Here is an 8,573-nt window from a genome sequence, read left to right as displayed (position 1 = left end):
ATCGATTACCAGAGAGTAAAAACTCTTTGGTAAAGGTTTTGTCAAAAAACCATGTGCTATTCAAAGTTTTGAAAAAAAACTTTTTAATACTTATCTTGATTGAGTCTTTTCTTCATTCTTGAGTCTTGAATCTTGATCTTGATTATTGAGATCTTGAATCTTGATTCTTGATTCTAGGCTTTCTTCTTGATTCTTGAATTCTTCTTGATTCTTGAACTCTTGACTTGTTCTTGATTCACTTGAGATGTTCTTTGATTCACTTGAGTTGTTCTTTGATCTTTGAGCTTTTTTTTCATCACCTTTGTCATCATCTTTTGTTGTCATCATTGTTATCATCAAAACACCTTTGAATCACATTCACCATGAAGCCTTGCTTCTACAATCTCCCCCTTTTTGATGATGACAACTTCTGAAATCAAGAAACATACACACACTTTTTCCTAGTCGATTACTCTCATAAATTCTCCCCCTTTGTTTTTGAATTTATGCTTATCTTAAAAATAAATTGATTACTCATGTGAATTCCTTTCCTTGCATAGTAAAGCTTATAGAATATATAATAAAAGAACTATGACTATTGAAGAATCTATTCATGTTTCCTTTGATGAATCTAATGATATTTCTCCAAGAAAGGATATTTTAGATGATGTTGCAGAATCTTTAGAACAAATGCATATTCATGGACAAGATTCTAAAGGAAAAAGGAAAGGAAGCAATGAAGATCCTCCAGAAGAAGCCAAATCAAATGATGAACTTCCAAAAGAATGGAAAGCTTCAAAAGATCATCCCCTTGACAACACTATTGGTGATATCTCAAAAGGGGTAACAACTAGACATTCTCTTAAAGATTTATGCAATAATATGACTTTTGTGTCTATGATTGAACCTAAAAATATAAATGAAGCCATAATAGATGATCATTGGATTGTTGCTATGCAAGAAGAACTAAATCAGTTTGAAAGAAACAATGTGTGGGAACTAGTAGAGAAACCTGAAAACTACCCCATCATAGGAACAAAATGGGTATTTAGGAATAAGTTAGATGAACATGGCATAATCATTAGAAATAAGGCTAGATTAGTTGCAAAAGGATACAATCAAGAAGAAGGTATAGATTATGAAGAAACATATGCTCCAGTTGCAAGATTAGAAGCCATTAGAATGCTCTTAGCTTATACATTCATAATGAATTTTAAGCTTTATCAAATGGATGTTAAAAGTGCTTTTCTAAATGGCTTAATTCAAGAAGAAGTATATGTTGAACAACCTCCAGGTTTTGAAATATCAGATAAGCCAAATCATGTTTATAGATTGAAAAAGGCTTTATATGGTGTGAAACAAGCCCCTAGGGCATGGTATGAACATATAAGCAAATTTCTTTTAGAAAAGGATTTTTCTAGAGGAAAAGTGGATACCACACTATTTATAAAGAGAAAGTATGATAATATTCTATTTGTTCAAATATATGTTGATGATATAATCTTTGGATCCACTAATGATTCATTGTGCAAGGAGTTTTCTCTTGATATACAAAGCGAATTTGAGATGTCAATGATGGGAGAACTAAATTACTTCCTGGGGTTACAAATCAAGCAAACTAAAGAAGGTATATTTGTCAACCAAGCAGAATACTGCAAAGAACTGATCAAAAGATTTGATATGGAAAGTGCAAGGCACATGGCTACACCTATGAGTACTGGTTGTTATTTAGATAAAGATGAATCCGTTCAGTCTATAGACATGAAACAATATTGAGGTATGATTGGATCTCTTCTCTATTTATCCGCTAGTAGACCTGATACCATGTTTAGTGTATGCATGTGTGCTTGGTTCCAATCTAATCCCGAACAATCACATTTAAGTGCAGTAAAAAGGATCATAAGATACCTAGTAGGAACAATCAATTTAGGATTATGGTATCCTAAGAACTCAACTTGTAACTTAATAGGATACTCTGATTCTGACTTTGTCGGATCCAAAACTGATAGAAAGAGCACTAGTAGGACATGTCAATTTATTGGATCTGCTCTTGTATCATGGCATAGTAAGAAACAAAATAGTGTTGCTTTATCTACTGCTGAAGCGAAATATATTTCTGCTGGCAGTTGTTGTGTCCAAATTTTATGGATGAAGCAACGACTATCTGACTATGGAATCCTTCTTGATCATATACCAATTAGGTGTGACAATACCAGTGCAATAAATTTATCCAAAAATCCAATTCAACATTCTAGAACCAAACATATAGAAATTAGGCACCATTTTCTAAGAGATCATGTTCTAAAGGGAGATTGTGTGCTAGAGTTTGTTGATACAAAGAATCAACTTGCTGATATCTTCACAAAACCTCTCCCCAAAGAAACATTCTTCTCTATTAGAAGGGAATTAGGCTTCTTAGATATTAGTGATTTGGATAAATAAGAATTGATTGATTGAATAATCTATTCTTAATGATTGATTGTTTCTGTTAAGTATGTTACTTTGCTTGATTTTGCTTAAATTCTTGTTATTATGTTTGATTGATGCATTATTGTGTGTTTGATGTTTGAATGATTGAATTAATTACATATTAGTAGTGATGATTGATATTGTTAGATGTTTTTAGCATAGACATAGATATTTTTTAGAGGAACTAGCCTAGTTTGTGTTCTGGTAATCGATTACCATTAAGTGTAATCGATTACACAAGAACAGATAGCCCGTAATCGATTACAATAGCCTGTAATCGATTACCAAAAGGCTTACTACTCCTGTAATCGATTACCAAACCTTGTAATCGATTACATCACGTCCTCCTCTATAAATACTCACGAAATCCAGTAACCACACTCCTCCTTCGTGCCTCCACTTCCCTAAATTTTCAAATCTTCATATCTCCCTCAATTATTAACTAAAACACGTCCCACAAAGCCCAATCTTCATCATTTTCACTCCTCTTTCAATTCCACCGATTGAAATTCACTAAAACTTCATCAAATGCAGAATCGTCAAAGAAGCGAAAGGGATCATCCTCCACCACCGCTGCTGCTAGCCATCGCCGCCACGGACCATCTGAAGCACCCACAACACCAATTCATCCTTCCTTATCATCTCCACGATCATCAACTCTATTTTCTTCCGATGATCAACATCTACGGTACAATTCTCAATTATCTTTTAGGATCATCTTAGACCCTAAGTACCTAGACACAAATTTCTTTAATGATGAGACATTTGACTGTTATCAAGTGTTTCAAAACTCTGGATTGGTTGAATTTATGTCCTTAAAATTGCCTTACTTTCCTGAACTTGTTAAACTCTTCTATAGCAATTAAAAAATTCAGGATGGTATTATTTCTTCTGAGGTGCATAGTATATCTATGATCATTGATCAATCTCTGTTCTTTTCATTGACTAAATTACCCAGTCAAGGCGCACCTTTTGAGGGCACCATTGTTGATGACTGGAAATTCGATTATTCAAGTCATGATGCTCGTCGTATGGTTTGTAATGACCAGGCAGAAATGACCGGTAGATTGCTGGCCGGATCATTAACCTTTGATTGTCGCATCATGCACTATATTATTGTTAGAATTTTGCTTCCCCGTTCTTCAAATTTGGCTCAAGCCTCTGAGGAGGACTTGATTTTGATATGGGCTTTTCTTACCGGTCGTCAGATCGAGTGGGCTCACTTGGTTAGGTACCGAATGCATAAGGCATTATGGGCCAATGCACCTCTTCCTTATCCTCAAATGGTCACCCTATTTCTCCTTCATTTTCAAATTCCTCTTGATGATGAACCTTTTGTTCAAGTCAAGCGATCCTTTGCTATTGGTGCTGGTGTTGTAACTTCATTTGGTTACCGTAAAGATCGTGATGGTCAATGGCTGAAGAAGGACACGCTACCTCAACAAGACGAGCGTACTCCTTCTCATTCTCCTCAACGAGATGATTCCTCAGCCCTTATGAATGAAGTTCTTTCAGAGTTACGGGGCCTCCGCACATATGTTGGTGAACGATTCGATTCCTTGGATGGTCGCTTTGAAGGCATGGATACCCACATCACCCAGCTTGAAGAAGATGTGACTTATCTTCGTCGGTGCTTCGATCTTCCACCACCTTCTAAGTCTTAGATTCTTACTTATCGTTTATTATAAGCCGTGTATTTGGCTATATCTTTTAGTTATCTGGACTTTCATTATCTTTCGGTATTTGGTATTTAGTCTTTTATGCTTGGATTATATGTGGTTTTGACTTATGAATGTTTGGATTATATTTGGTTTTAATGATTCTGTGATCTTTAGTCATATTGAATTATGTGCATGTTCTTGTGTTTACCACGTACTATGGCTTTTTGATGTTGCCAAAAGGGGAGAGAAATGGGGGGGTTTAGAAATTTTAGAAATTAAGCGTTTAAATTTAGAAGCATTTAGAAGAATAGAAATCAAGTGAACAAGTGATCACTAATTCCAAAACGTAAGGGGAGTATGAAATGAGTAAATGTAATATTATATCTTGCATATACTCTGCTTGTATCTTGATTTCAGGAGTTTAAATTTTCATCATCAAAAAGGGGGAGAATGTAGAAGCAAAGAATTTGACTTTGATGTTTTGATGATGCCATATGATCGTGATGATTTGATGGCTTATGAAAATGTGCTTCTCAAGTTTAATTCAAGACAAAAATTCAAGAATACAAGATACAACATCAGAAAGATCTCTAGTGTTTTAGGAAGGGAATTCCAAATTGAAACTGCAAAAGGTTTGGCCAAGAAATTTAAGCAAAAATGTCTTTTTCAAGAGATTTACTCTCTGGTAATCGATTACCAGTGGCCGAAATGACTTATAACAGTTATTAGAAATTTGAATTCAAATTTTACATTGTGTAATCGATTACACATGAATGATAATCGATTACCAGCAGTTACTGAACGTTTTGTTTCAAATTTTAAAGCCTGTAATCGATTACACAAATCTTGTAATCGATTACCAGAGGAGATTTTCAGAAAATTCTTTCCAAGGGTCACAACTTTTCAAATGGTTTTTACATGGCCATCAAAGGTCTATTTATATGTGACTTGGAACATGAATTTGCTTAGAGTTTTTCAGAACAAAAAGTCTTATCCTCTCAAAAAGCAAAATCATTTTATCCTTTTAAGAATTCCTTGGCCAATACACTTGCAATTCAATAAGGAATTAATTGAGTGCTCAAATTGTTCAATCTATCTCTTTCAAGAGAGATTTCTTCTTCTCTTCTTTATTTCTCAAAAGGGATTAAGAGACCGAGGGTCTCTTGTTGTAAAGAAATATGAACACAAAGGAAGGGTTGCCCTTATGTGGTTCAGAACTTGTAAAGGGATTTTGCAAGATAGTGGAACTCTTAAGCGAATTGCTTGAGGACTGGACGTAGGCACAAGGGTGTGGCCGAACTAGTATAAATCTGAGTTTGCATTTTCTTTTCCCTTAAACTCCTTTATTGTTTATTGATTGTTATTTCTATTTAGTAAGATTAATTTGCATTATTATCTAGGAGTTCTTGTTAAAAAGGAATCTTGGGTTGTTGGGTTAAATTAAAAGTAGAATTTTTAATTGGGGAATAGTCTGTGATATCTTAATTCAACCCCCCCTTCTTAAGATATCTGAGGCCACTTGTTCAACAAGTTGTCCTAAATTTGGGGAGAGCGTTTGGGTAATTTTGATTGCAAGAAGGAAAGCACAACCACAAAAGATCATCTTGATAAAGCAGTAAGCATAAACTGCTAGAAAAAAAAAAGAAAGATGAAAATTCAGAAATAATTGAAGTTTTGTGTGTTGTTGCTTGAGCTGAATGTCTATTGTGCTTGTGGCATATCAATAAAAGCTGGGAATTAAAGAAGAAGGTGATCTAAGGATGAATGCTCTCCTAGAACCTAAGTTTTGCATCCTAGAAAAACCATGAATTGTTTGTAGCCTAGCCTTATTACAAGCCAAGAAAGTCCTTCAGATTCAACTTGTGTGTTTGTGATTGTATGGAATGAGATGAAATGCAAAAGTTGAGACTTGTGTTGGTTGTTGATTTGAAGAATTACCTTAAACACTTGTGCTTATGAGAGAAACAGTGGTCGTGAGGATTAAGCTTGATGAACCTTCCTTGATACCTGTCTTGCTTGCTAGCTTATTTCATTTGTGCTACTTAATGAACATGTTCCCATCTTTGAAATATTGCATATCTTTGTGAAGGCTGTTGGTTGAAGCATTGCTAGTTATCTCTGTTCACGTGATTGAATCATTTGGAACAAACACGATTTTGGTTAACCACTGTGATTTCTATCACTTGAGGACAAGTAAACTGTTATTTCTTTGCTCGAGGACAAGTAAAATTGTAAATTTGGGGGAGTTTGTAGTTACTATTCATGAGTTAGTTTGATATTGAATATTTGCAAGGAAATAGCAATTTACCTCTAATTTATGGTTCTTTTTGTAGGAATTGTACATATTTTCTTGATTGTGTTATTTTATAGAGTAGAGACTCCATTTTTGTGGCTTAATGTTGAATTCAACTTAGTTTCAAGCCAAAAGAAGAGAAGGTTCAAACAGCTAATGTCTCGTTTAGCGAGGCAGATCCGCTCAGCAAGTGGCATCTGCTTAGCGAGGCATCCAACTCGTTTAGTGGATGGGGAAACCCTAGAAAAGGATAAGCCAGAGATGTGCTCGCCCAGCGCGTAGCCAGCCCGCCCAGCAAGGATGTTGTTTCTTCTCGCACTTAGCGCGCCCACTCTCGCTAAGCGAAAATTCACTAACTCTCACTTAGCGAGCCAGTCTTGCTAAGTGAGCCTTTGAAAGCTAAAAGGTCCAAGAGCCTTTAAAACACTGAGGTTGGTGGAAATAAACAACAACAAGGAACAACAAGCAGTAGGAAGCAGAGGGAGACAAGTTTAGAGCAGTAGAGAGAGCTTAGTCCAGAAAAATAGAGAGACTTAGGGTTTAGAGATTGGAGGAGACATCCTCCATCATCTTCTTCCAAATTCTTTCACCAAAAATAGTTTCTTTCTTGTAGTTTTGAGTTTTTGCTAGTAATGGAAGGCTAAGCTTCTTTATTGGGGAGCTCTACTGAACAATATTGATGTAACACTCTTACTATCTATTTATTGTTATTTTTCTGTGTTCATTACTTCTATCTATGCTTATTTTACATGCTTGTGGCTTGATCACCCATTTGTATGTGTAGTTAGGCTTTTTAGTATTGGGAAATGCTTTAAAACCTTAGAACTTGATAAGCAAGCTAGAAATATGTTTGTCTAGGAATGGAGTGCAGTGATATAGTCCATTTTATGCTGTAGGCTTAGTGCAACTCTTTTAGACCTAGTTTGTTAAGGGATCATGAACGAGGTTTAAAGAGAGTTAGTCTCATTCACTTGAGAAATCATGGTTTGAGTAGTTTCTCAATATAAGAACACTAGGACAACGTTAAATAGAGAAAAATACAACTTAAACATCAAGAGAAATTCAGTAGAACGACCCAATGCTCTTAACTTGATAGTTTTCACCTTTTATAGCTTTAGATATTTTGTTTATGTTCAAATAGGTTTTCTAGTACACAACTCAACATTTACCTTGTTTTTGATCCATATAAGTGTTTACATACTGAATGTACATGGTCTGAGTGAAACAAATTTCCTGAGGATACGATACTCGGTCTTACCGTTTTATACTACTTGTGCGAATCGATATACTTGCTGACACACTCGAACAATGCACATTGCCTACTATGGGGGCATTTGCCCCCACTAGGTGATTTTCTTTCTTGAATATTTTAAATAATTATTTTTGTCCCCGTAAAATATATCTATATATATATATATATATATATATATATATATTGCCCTCATAAAATAATTTTGAATTAAAAATGTAAAAATAAAAGAAAAAATAAATTTGCACTACTAGTGTTATCCACTTTATCATCCTTTTAAATTTGTAAAAGCTTAGGTATTTTGATTTTTTTTATCATGAGATTGTGTATTTTTTTCATCATGAAAATACTATGGACTCTTTCTTATTATGAGATCGTCTTTTCACTATTTAAAATACTTTTTTTACCGTTCAAAGTATTGTTTAAAGCTCTATAAGGACGAAAATGAAAAAACACTAAATTGCAGGGATGAAAAAAAATATTTAAACCTATTACTTTTATCATTTTACACTTTTTAGCTACTTTAGCAATTAGTTTTATCGAATTATAATTTAATAAGATAATTTTTCAACTTTCAATTACTAGTTAATTTTTCAACTTCAAGATAATTTTTAAACTGGTTTTACCGAATATAACCTATATAGTATATTTCAAATGATTTCTTTTTCTTTATGAATCATATGTTTATATTTAACTAGATAAAGAATAAGGCAGGAAAAACTATATAATCAAGACTGAGACAAAAAAAAACTTACATGAGTTGAGGTGCACAATTTTTGCTTCAAACACAAATTAGTAATATATAGTTATAAAATTTTGATTAGTTAAGTGTTTTATGTTAATAATGTCTTTCACTTATTAATTATTTTTTCACTCACTAAACCCACCAACAGTGCTGCAAAGAACACAAAAATAAGGTAAC

The sequence above is a fragment of the Glycine soja genome, chromosome 17 (genome assembly GCF_004193775.1).
Source record: "Glycine soja cultivar W05 chromosome 17, ASM419377v2, whole genome shotgun sequence".
NCBI classification, from domain to species: Eukaryota; Viridiplantae; Streptophyta; class Magnoliopsida; order Fabales; family Fabaceae; genus Glycine; species Glycine soja.
This window is presented reverse-complemented; position numbering follows the sequence as displayed.